Consider the following 12,459-nt stretch of genomic DNA (forward strand, 5'->3'; position numbering starts at 1 on the left):
GAGGAAGCAGTTGAACTCAGTTGCTGTAATTCAGTGTTTTTGAAGTTTATTTAGAACATGCCATTAAAAATCTCTAATCACTGCAAAAATGCAAGCATATTTTTTCAGATTTTTGAGAGTCTCACTGGAGCTTATTAACCTTCAGGAAAAAACACAGACGTATTTCTTTTTAAAAAACTGTGAAAAAAGGAGAAATGATGTCTTTTTTTTTTTTTTTAAACAGTAATATTGTATCATGCTGGTCAAAAATGAATCCATATGCTCCCCTGTGCTACAATTGGTGTAAAAACCTAAAGCCCCTCTGAAAGTAGAGGTCACTAACTGCAGTGAAACAGAGGGTTGTCCAATTTCCTTTGCACTAAACCCATGGCATTAAAAAGCTGCCCTAAATTAAAAAAGGTTGTCATTTTTTTCTTAGTTCTCTTTTCCATCTATTTTATTTCTTTATTATCCTGAGGTAGGAGTCAAGTCTATGCTACAGAGCAAGCATGCTGGGCATAGCAGCCTACTATCCCTAGGCACAAAAACAGCTGAGAAGAGGGAAAAAGTAGAGTAGCCAGTCAGAGCCCCCCCCACCCTCCCCAGGTTTTAACCACACTGACAAGGCCAGTACAACAACCAGGTCACATTGTAGCTGCCACGTTTTCTGCGGCTGAACAAGTACCCTTAAGAGAAAGGGTAAAAGGCTCTCTCCCCCCCCCCCCCCCCCCCCGACCTTGCTATGTTACAGCCTAGGGTAGTATTAAAATATGCAACTTTTTGTTTAAATGGGCTTCCATCCAACTGACATGGCTTTGGCCTTGCTGCAGAAAGGCTTAATTTATTGTAAGGCTTGTCTTTTTCTTGAAAAAAAGGTTTTCTTGCTGTCTCTAATAAAATGTAAACAACAGACATGAAACAATCAAATGACTCTTTGCTGTCACACCAGGTAACATTCCTAAGGCTCTAGAATGCAAATACATGCTCATGGGATTTTTTTAAATTAGGTAATGCTTGAAGTTGGGTGAAATTTCAGAAAGCCTGCAGACCCCTAGATACATGCAAAACAGAGGCCTGCAAAGCCAAGATAGTTCAGTCCTAGCTCCAGTCTTGCATTCTGAGAAGCCAGCAATGCTTTTACCAAAGCTAGCAAACGAGCTAAAACTCATAGACTTGAAAGAGGTAAATAACACACACTAATAACCGAGTACAGTACTGGCTTGTAGATCAAACAACAGTGATTGTACTCTGCACGTATATAAAAATTGTGCTTCAAAAAGAAGGCATAATACTGCCATTTTTAGATGGAGAGGGGAAAGCAGCGAGGTACAGGAGCTTGTGACTGACTGCCACAAAATAATTGGCACAATCAAAACCTGAAATAACCAGTGCAGGAACCAGAAGCAGCTACAAAGGCTAATTTAGCTTACAGGGGCTCATCTGTACGTTAAAGCTCAGTTTAGGTAGGAAGCCACATGCCTTTAGAAAGCCATGACTGACCGCAGGAAGACCCTCTCTCTCCATCTCTTACCTGACAATACAAGAACTTTAATCAACTTAAACAGCTTTGACCACAGTTAGAATATTTTGCGTGGACATTGATGGAGTATTTATCTATGGTCAAGAGCCAGTGAAAAATCTGTGAAACTCAACAGAAATAACTTGGAAAACCTAACCATACCACAGGCTATAACTGCTATTAACTTACAGTCTCCTGCAGAGGGAAGTATTCCCTAGTGTATAAAACGCATATTTAGAGTCAAATGTTTTTTGTCAAAGCTGGAAAAGTTGCTATGTGCAAGCAAAGACAAAAGGGCTAGATTGGCAAGAATAGTTTCCAGCAAGTTAAGCAGTTTGCAAGAAGTCAAAATATTTCAAGTGAAAACCATTTCACAACGGTCAGCGCTCTGAGCGAAGGAAACACTTGCCAAACCAATGGGAAATACAAAAGATACGCCTTAAATCTCACCTCTTTATGATTTGGGAGCCTCCCTCTTGGTTTCATAGGCAGAATCTCATATTTGCAACCATCTCCTAGAGAAGGGAGATTAGTAGGTTGGATTCAAGACTGATGAAGGAAGAGACCTTTAACCCCTCGTCCCCCCTCCTCCCCAGCATACCCTAGGTCAGTGCTTTAACTCCAGTATTGTGTATAAGAGGGAAAGACCAATAGCCTCTCAGAGTTGGGGGAGGGGTTGTTCCCCCCCCCTTTTTTTTTTTTTTTTTTTTAAACAAAACAAGTGACTATGGTCATTACATTGTCTGCAAGTCCATACTTAGCATAGGCACATGTGGGATAGGTAAGAGAGGCTCAGGAAGACCAGGCAGAGTAACAGGAAGGGCTGGCTGGGCTCAGGCGCGAAGCTGTTCTGTTCTCCCAAGAATCAGCTGGTGCTGGCTGAGGAGTTCAGGGGTCTCCAAAACTTAAATGGCAAAGAAGGGCATGGAGGTGTGCGACAAAAGTCAACTCAGCACCTACAGGAGGACACTGAGATTCTGGGGCCCACACAAGAGGGTGCGAGGGCCCAGTTTCAGTTCCATCTTGGTTAAGGCAGCTTAGGCTAAAGGTCAAATTCCTCATAGAATCCAAGGAGATTTTTGGTTTTTATATATACACACACACACACACACACTTTTTTTAACCACAAGAAACAGAGGCATATCAGAAGATAGTTAACAGCTCATTCCTAACATGAGCTTCTTAAAGGGGGTGGTGGAGACCTTCCGCACATCAAGTTTTACAGTGAAACATTTAGTTTTGATCACAGGAACGCTGATTACAGATTTCTTTTCACTAGACAAACAAAAACCTGAAAAAAGAGAAAGCTACCTCCACTTTCTAAAGCAACATTCACAGGAGAAGGCTACCTGGACTCTTTCAACACTAAGGCATGTATTTTGATGAAATTTTCACTATAAATTTTTCCCCCTTACAAAAGCATATGGTTTTCAGCTACCATGAAATCATATTAATTTTATTCATGGATTTGGTCAACCATTTAGGCTATGAATTTCCTAAATGAAAACCAAAGGAAACCGTTAGATCACTCAGTTTGTCCAGCAGTATAACACATGATTAAATTTCCTTCTGTGTCTCTGGAGCAAGCCCAGTAACGTATCTCACAAAAGCACATCTTCCAGACAGGCCTCATCAAAGCCCACAAGGTGCCAAATACTGCAACATAAATCAGATCAGGGTCTCCTAACTTTAAACAGATGCAGCATTTTATTGCAGAAATAGTTGATTTTCTCCCCATCCAGAGAGTATTTCCTAAACTCTTGAGAGCTCCCGCTGCTTTGGGCTCAGGAAACTTTCTTCACAGCTACCTGCCAGCTTTCCATGCTGGTAACAGCTCGTCTCTCTTAATATCTGTCAGCTACGTTTCCCTGCTTCTCTTTTGCAGCGCTGTGTGAAGTTTGTCTGGTGTTTTAGTAACCGCTTAACGCTGCTGTGAATAAGACCATGGGAGCACTCTGGTGAGTTGTGCAGCATGCGAAACGCCATTACCTTTAACCCCAGTTGAACCTGCACGACGGAGCCCGCTCCCCAAACACAGGCTGCACGTCAGTAAGGCGCGCTCCTCCGGTGTGGGTTTATCTGCCCCGAGGGAGGACGCTGCCTCCCGTCCACGGGGCCCGCGGCAGACCCCTGGCGGCTCTCGAGGTCGGGCAGAAAGCAGCGCTGGGCGCTGCCGCCGCGGGTTTCCAGGCAAGAAAACGGCAGCGCGAGGGGGCGGCCGCTTCCCGCCTCCCGGGCACAGCCGGGGCTCCCGGCGCCCAACGCGCACGTGGGAAAGCCAAACTTAACATACTGCCGCCGACCAGTTTTGATAAATGAATCATTTGAAAAGGAAGGGAGGGCAGTGCCTGATACACAGCCCAGGTCAGAAACCTGTTAGCTCAGCGCACCCTGAACAACCTCAAGATTTGTCCTGAGCAAAGAGGCTCAGTCCCAGCAAAGAGGGAAAGGAAATGAGCCTGTACGACGACTGCTGGCCCTGGCCTAATGAGCAGACTAGGAGCACGCCAGCACGTTTATCTTCCCTTCATACGACATTTCAAACGCAGATGCAAGCATTCACAAAAGGACGGTATGTCTGTCAGAGAAAATTTGTCAGGCGTTGTTTAGACAAAAATGTATACTTAAAAACCTAACACCATGTGACATATTTTCATCTAAAAGTAGAAAAAAAATAGGAATTCTTTAAATAAGATTCAGTTATTAAGAGCATCAGATCTTCTTGTCTCTTTTTGCAAACTCTTCTGCTAGTTAGGACCGTTCAGTGTTAGCGCTTTGGGATATATAGCATATATTGTACCACTTAAGGCAGGAATTCAGTGAACCCCAAAGTGCTTCTAAATACAGCTAGCTAATACATTATTAATGCAACGTCTTGTTCGGCTTTCTGTTTTCCTCCCCCAAATGTCGAAGCCCAATAAAAGCAAGCCGCCGTAGCTCCTTTCGGGGTGGGTAGCGACGGCTGGCCCAGGAACCCTGCGGCAGCAGCCTCCCTGCAAAACTCTTGCCGTCTTCACGGGGAATTACTTGCCCGAAGAGTCAGCTTTTCCATATCGTACTAGATTTGCGCCCGTTGGATTCACTCGGTCGTATGATATACCAGTACTCCAGAATGGAAAGAAGCTGTTCTCCTGTACAGATGTGACTCGTCTTTTTACAAGCTATCTTTGCTTAAATTTTCAGTAATCCACTGGAATGGGGAAAAAATACTCTATTAAGGGAGGAAAACAGAAAAAAAAAAAGTGCTTTGCTTATTTCAGAGGTTTTTATCCTGGCATTAACTCTTCCACATCCTCTCTTCCCACCTCACCGTGGAGAAGCTCTGCAGCTTTTCTGCTTCAAGAAGAAATAAACCCATGTTGCACTTCCAAGCCATTAAAAAATTCAGCGTAGCAGAGGACAATCTGATTAGAGACTCCTCCAGCTTGTTAACAGCCTTATTAGAAGTGAGCCCGCAATTTTCTAAACACTTCATCTTTTTTGCCAGCCAGAGATGGTTATGCTACGCACTCACGCTCTAAGGCGCACCGGTGGTCAAGCAGAAGCCGAGAGACGGGGAAAAGGCATCGAACCAAGGAAGAAATCACTGGCGGTCTAAAGAGAAGGAACAGCACCGCTTGAGCAGGCTTCGTTTCAGGATCTTGTTTGAAATAGTTTATTAAATAGTTCGAAAGAGTTTATGATGGATTTTTTGGAAAAATGTTTACATTTCCACTTTAAAGGAATTATACTTAGACTCATGGCAGTTTAACAGCTTGCTTAAAGACGACAAAAAAGGCAACTCAATTACCATTGCATGGGAGGGAGTTGAGGAAAAGATGAGAAAAGAAGGGATAGAAATCTACGTTCCAGTGGGCGTTCTTAATTGCATTTACATGGATATGTGCTTCATAACTTGCTTAAACTTGCTTGATTTTGATGATCCGTAATGCTAGGGTGAGTGGATATTTGACTATAAATGATAATATTATATCCAAACAATCTTAGTCACTGTAGATAAGATACAGCTGTATTACTGCTCCTGAAAATGAACTACGATTAACTTTTTGACTAAGTTCTACCTTAAATATGTCAGAAATAGTAGAACATATTTCAATAACTACCAGGAGTAACTGTTTAATGAACAGTTGATATTAACTAGGATGAACAGTTACTCTTTCTTTGTAACTGCCTGCAAAAACACACAATCTTAATTTGGAAAATACTGTTTTGATTAAAAAAAATTTAAACGCCTTGGTGCTTCTTTCCGTCTCACCCTGTATAAGGGCACCTGACAAGTCAAAGCGATTACACCAGAATAAGCCGGTAAGCCTGAATGCAAAAGCAACTTTCTGGGATAGACAAACCCACCTGGCAGCAAACAGGTAAGAGCACAGTAAAATCACCTGCTTAAAGCTTCAGGCCGCTGGAGATGGGCAGTGAGGAGCAGCCCAGCGGGGCTTCTGCTCCCGGCCCCGGGGGATCCCTCTTGCAGAAGAGGGCTTCCCGGGTACTGTCAGCTGCTAAAAGTGTCAGAGGGCAAAATGTAATTTTGATATTCAATCTGTATCAACAGGAGAAGAGGATGAGCTCCTGAAGCCCACTGCAGAGGGAGGATCACAGGAAACTATTAAAGTACCTAAACCTCCACTGACACACGCTTACTACTTTCTTGGGCGAAAGCGATGTTACAAAGAGGTTACTGGTGACCCAGACCAAAAAAAAAAAAAAAAAAAAAGTAGTGAGAGAGAAGTCATCTGCTGCTTTTGGCCTAATTGCCAAGTCAATTTAACAAGCTATATCTCAAATTATGTTATCTTTCTCATCAACTCTCTTTAGATTCTTTCTTTATCACTGCTGCATCATTTTGTGGACCTTGCTTGGCATTTTTTTTCCCCTTAAATATTCTTCTCACTATGTCACTGATTGTTCTTGTACAACAGGCTTCAATCTACTACTACATAAAATATATATATATAATGAAGTCTGTGAAGATTATTTGCTTTTTCCCTGTCTGCTCACACTATTTTTTCTTAAAACAAAACAAAACCACGGCACGCCCTTTATGCACAACTATTCTGATTCTTCTATTTAAAACAACGTTGACCTCTCTCAGTTCCCCTGTTTGCTAGCAAAACATCCTGTTTGTATACATTTTTAGAATATTTCCAAAGAGAATACATCCATCTTTAAGGGTACTTTGGGGATAAGATTACTAAGATATTACTTTGACTACGGATTTAGCTTTACAAGCTTACAGGCTTCTGCCAGCCCCGCTGCGTCCATCACACCTGCTCCAGAGCCAGGCGAGGGGAAGCCTACACTACAGGCTTCTGCTAAGTGGCGAATATAATCTCAATTTTTTCCTTATGATTAAGCTTCTACAGATGTTGTTATACAGAGGAAGAGTTTGATGCCTCTACCACATCTCTAATGATCCTCTCTGGCAAGCAGATATCCGCCTAATGGAACAATACCCCCCCACGATCGAGGGATACGATTTATGCTGATATATCTAATAAGCAGGTACCGTGGCAGTACTAAAAGAAAAAGGATTAACATAAATTTGCTGGTCTAGGATCAAGACACTGTTACGTGACCATGCGTTTTAAAGAATTATTGTGCATTTAGTTGACCTGCAGCCCTGCCTGAGCACGCCCCGTCGCAGGCATCAGCGTGGCTCGGGTGCTAAGACAACACGAAAGCAAGCCATGGTTATTTCTCAGCCTCCTTTTCCTGCTTCATTTTACTTGAAGTATCTACATTCCTTCATGGGACTGCTCTCAGGGGCCAAGGGCAAAACGCTCATCGTCTGGGGACAAGGGGCGAGGAAGGGCTATGCACCTGGAGGAAGGACTCGCACCTCCACGGGCTTTGTGGATGACATTAGAAACAGTATGGGTTAGAAGCAGCATCTTCGCAGAATAGTTGCAAATGTGCAATTTCATTCATTAAGCACCTGACAAACAGTTTTGTGTCTCTTGTGCTCACGTTTTGTGCAGGGACTTTTAGTGGGGACTTTCGTTATCTTGACAGTTCTGGGAGATACAGACAGGGTGGAAGGTGCAAGAAAAACGCACACAGAAATGTAGGTTGCATCAGCCAGAATCCCTGCTGAGAACGACGTGGGGATTGCAAGGGGAAACAAGGATGGACGTGAAGTACCGACGAAGCACATGAACGTTTTGTGATGCTTTATAGTTAAGTTGGTCTCAGTAACAGAAGTATATGGGATGAAAAGCCCAAAAGCTAAGAACAGCTTTCAGAAATAACAGTTCCCCAGGCCAGGAAAGCAGACAGACAGTGGTCACAGCAGACCTTCACTTCCCCAAACCAGCTCATTGCCAAAGTCCTCAGGCTAGATTCCCCAACATGGGACTTGCCCAGGTTGCCAAGACACCTGTGTTAGCTGCTCTAATCAAAAGGCTCCTGCAGCACATTGGGAGTCCCTTCTCCAGATAACTATTTTTATGAAGGACCAACCTTCCTAATGATGTTAGAAAAATAACTGGCTATTTTATTTTGATGATCATAAAGCTGGGTCCTGTATATAATCATTCTCCAAATGATATATAATGGAGTTTTTTTGAAACTAGACATAAGGTTATGACAGTAGGAAAGAGCTATTTCTTGTATCTGGGAGAAGAAAAGCCTAATAGCAATTTCCCTTTCTTCCCTTTCCATCCTGAAGAATTTGCTTAACTGAACTGTCAACACCACACTGGAAACATCTCTGCCAGGCTCTTGCCTTCGCTTGGGCAAGTACAACAGCATTTTCTACCTGCAGAGTACTCCATACACATTTCTGCATGATGCCCAACTAGTCAGGATAGTTTTTTTTTTTTCTTTTTAATACACGAAACAACCAGTTAATACACATAAAGACACGCAATAGCTTGCCTCTCTACTTTATTTGCCTTCATTTTTAGTGTCTGATCTTTTGGCATTTGTCTGATACTCCTTGACGTCCAGAGGCATTAGGTTAGGCTACTAGGACCTGATTAGACACAGTCCCCAATGCACAAAGTTCAAAGAATGGAAAAGAGAAATTTCAGACATCCGACTGCAGGAAAGCCCCAGCGCTGCGGATCTAGGATAATCTGTGGTACCCTGCTGTGGCAGATAACGGAGGGCCTGCAGGGCCCTTACCAGCCCTCCAGGTGAATCAGCCTCTGCAATTGCTCCTCTGCTCAGTAAGTTAGAGGTGGAGAACTGGAAGGGCCGTAAACAAGCGACATTTAAAGCAAACACCAGCTCAAACCAGGAAGGAATATCTGATGCATGTGTGTACTTGCTGATACACGCATGTTAAGTCTGGACCTGTAAGACAAAGTACTTCCTTATTACATTTCCAAAGGTCCTCAGCTCTCAAGTGTTGGGTCCTCAGATGAGATCAATGTCAGCAAGCCAAGAGTTTCAAGGATGGAAGATGGAAAGATGGCAGATGGAAAGTAACAGGATTTTTTTTTGGCTTGAAAATAAGAAAACTATTACCTATGGGGGAAAATAATCCAAAACAAATACATTCACAGGGAGCTCAGAGAAGAGCATCAAAGTGACTAGCTATCTGGAGGGATGGATGTATGAAGAAAGATTATGAAAGCCAAATATGAATATTTGGCTAAGCACTAATTTAATAAGGGATCAGGAGATAAGTCTACAAGTATTTAATTCACAGAACGTTAATGCTATTGGTGAAACAGACTGGAAAAAAAAAAAAACTCCAAGAAGTTCATTTTCTAGTACAGTGGATATGCATCAGAATTTTGAAAAGCAACATTAGGACAGTGACTTCTTAAATGTCACATAAGAATTTTAAAGTTGGCTCTTAAACACAATCAAATCTTATCTGCATCAGACTAAAGTCTTCAGCAGCTATACTACAACATGGGGAAAAAAGAGGGAAGATTGTGATTTTTCAGCTAGATTCTTCTAGAAACTCTACTCCTGAAATTAAAGGTTTTTTTAGTACCAGGAAGTTTCATACCATATGTTCACTTGCGCTAGAAAGGCGTGATACACCTATTATGAGAAGACTATGAATGCAAGCCTGACGAGCAAAAAAAACCCATCTTCTGCTTTGCAACCCACACCACTTTCAGAGAATTGTTAAACTGAATTTCTAATACAACTACACTATCCATATTAGACCAAGTAATGATGGGAATCAGTGGAACAAAGTCAGCATCTCAAGTTAGGCTTTGAAGACAGCAGAGCTCATACGCTACCTGAGTAAGAGGCAGTTATGTAGCATGAAAGATGATGTGTTATCACAGTGAATCCTTATATGTGCAAGGTACCAGACTGAGAGCAACATGTAATATTCATTTTTAACATCAGCCTGTGATGACAAGAAAACTAATGATAATTTAGATTACCTAGACAAAGGCTTTTTCTGGTTATTAAATTAATATACAACTTTCTGAAATGGAAGAAACTCTAGCTTTTTAAAGGTTTTTTTTTTTGTTTAAATTCCAACACTGCAATACCTGAAAATAACTGAAAAAATTTAGAGGCTTTCAAGAAACAGGTTCTAGTGTGACTAGGAGTCTCTTATTTAATATTCCATGCCTTTTTTCAAAGCGCTTGCTCATGCTGTGTTTATCAGAGGTGCTCACTATGACAACAGCCTCCTGGAATAAGTTTTCCCTGAAAAAAGCCTCTATACTAAAACTAATATCTCAGCTTTTGCAAGTGAATGAGCATCACAGAGGGACAACAAGATGAGCCCCAAGCCTGTCACCATTCTGTTCAGCTGTGATGGACCAGAGCCTACTCAGTGTAACAGCTCCACAGCCAAAACTCAGAACAAAGATCTTCAGCATCGAAAGTTTAATATCACACCTGTTTTGGAAAAGTGTGCACATCTAATAGTCCTCAGACACCTGCATGTATTTGTGCCCAAGACAGTTACGTTACTCAGGACGGGGAAGAGGCGAAGGGGAAGGGAGCGAGGCTCTCCTTGAAGGATTTGTCTGCAGTTGTTGCAGACAAGTTTAACGGAGAAGGGCTGGGGACCATCTCAGACTCCTCCGGGTGTGTGGACGCAGGCGCTGCCCTCCCAAGGGCTGCTGCTTTGCGTGGGGCTGTCACGGACAGCACTTGCTGCACAGCAGCGGGGTGCGGGGGCACACCAGGGCTCCAGAGGTAGGTCTGTGGGGATGAGTGCCTCAGTGGGGACCCCAGGGGTATCACAGGGCAGTAAATATACAGAAACTTCCCCTTCCAGCCATACAATAAATGTCAGCACTCTCAAAAGGCAGGGATCTGGCTAACTTCCATTTTTGAAAGAAATTAAAAACGTCTTTCAAGTCACTAAGGCAGCCAGATTCTATCAGTTCTCAGTACGTTTAGGGTAATGGGACTGGCGTCTCTCCAGTGAGAACAGCTCGGCTTTTGCTGTTGCACTGCTATTTTGAGCCAGGGTCTCAACACACAGACACAGAAAATGAGTTTTTAAAGATGAATTAAAAAAAAATTATAATGCTATGGCTAAAGAGACTAATCTGACAGAGGGAAAAAAAGCCACTTTAATTATCAGACTTAATTGGCCGAGATAGATGAACTATAATTCTGCAGTAGCCCATCACATGAAAAACAAGGCACGTGTAGGTGATACAGAGCACCCCCCTGCTCAGCATGCTGGAGGCAGAAGCAGCTCTTGAAGGGCAACTGCTACAACACCAGTACCTTCTCCTGCTTTTCTTGCCCCTCTGATTTCAATGAGAATACTTGCACAAGCCGGAAAGATTTCACCAACTGGTTTTAGCACTTGCATTGCAAACACAGTCTTTTGATCTGAATAAGCTTGTACAGTCCCAGCTATGTGTCCTTAATAACATGCTTCCTTTCCTGTATGTTTACCTGCACTAACTGGATTACTGAAGACGAATCCAAGCTCTTCCACCCCGAGACGTAAAGCCTTTCCTCATCTCTTTCCTTTTCCCCATTTCTCAGCCCACTCCCCTCAGGCTTGAAATCTGAACATGAAGAAAAACTTTACTGGGAAGGTGACAGAGCACTGGACCAGGTTGCCCAGAGAGGCTGTGGAGTCTCCTTCCCTGGAGATATTCAGAAGTCGTCTGGACACAATCCTGGACAACGTGCTCTAGGTGGCCCTCCTTGAGCAGGGGGGTTGGACCAGATGATCTCCAGAGGTCCCCTCCAACCTCAACCATTCTGTGATGCCAGTGGTGACAACCACGTTTATTGATGGAGGCATCAACTTAAACCCACTTAGGCAATGAAAATAGGCTAAAAATAGCATTCAAAAGAGGAGGCAGGACAAACAGAAATTTGTTCTGGCTCAGCGAAGAATTTCACTGAACTCCCCCAAACTGAATTCCCTATAGGCAATGTGCTCACGTTACTGACTGATTCAACCTCCTTCCTTCAACAAGAGGAGGGTGCAATGGAAGCTCAGCAGCACAAAAATTACTGGTAAAAAATCCCATTGACTTTGGTGAGGTGATATTTCAGCCTTCAAAATTTTATTATGCAATAATTTTTTTAGAGGTATTGGCTTAGAAATATGCTATCTCTTTTGTGTCTTTTTCCCCTTAGAAGGAAAGAAATAACTATTTTAAAACTGTCTTTCCTCTTTACTTCACAGAAAAATTTCAAAGTAAAGTGTTAACAGAAAGATACTGGAAAGTACCTAAAAATACTTGATGATTCTAGAGTATTGTTTTTATTATTAGGTACCATGCATTCAGAACTAAATAGTAAAATAATCTATAAATAGTCCATAGCTTCAGCAATAACTTGTCAAACATGTCTTACATCAAGAAGAGGATTCAGCCACAGCTTTTTGACCTACAAAAAAAATGTTCTAGGAAACATTATTAACCAGCATATACAAGAATACTATGTCAAATACATGTTTTTCACACATAGCATGCCAGAGAGAGGATGGAGGAGCTCAGTCATCTTAAATCACCCATTATCACTCTGGAGTACTTTTTTTACTGTCAAGTCTAGTC

The 12,459-nt window shown here is 42.5% G+C and overlaps 1 long non-coding RNA gene across 2 annotated transcripts in view; it reads right to left on the reverse strand.

Annotated features, from left to right (window-relative positions):
• LOC104145547 (uncharacterized) overlaps positions 1-12,459 on the reverse strand; it is a 115,990-nt gene that overhangs the window by 1,816 nt on the left and 101,715 nt on the right. For both annotated transcript variants that reach the window (XR_694360.2, XR_694359.2), the window contains exon 7: positions 1,949-2,013. This is a non-coding gene — a long non-coding RNA (uncharacterized lncRNA). The remainder of the gene's footprint in view (positions 1-1,948; positions 2,014-12,459) is intronic.

This window comes from Struthio camelus, chromosome 4, assembly GCF_040807025.1.
Source record: "Struthio camelus isolate bStrCam1 chromosome 4, bStrCam1.hap1, whole genome shotgun sequence".
Lineage (NCBI taxonomy): Eukaryota > Metazoa > Chordata > Aves > Struthioniformes > Struthionidae > Struthio > Struthio camelus.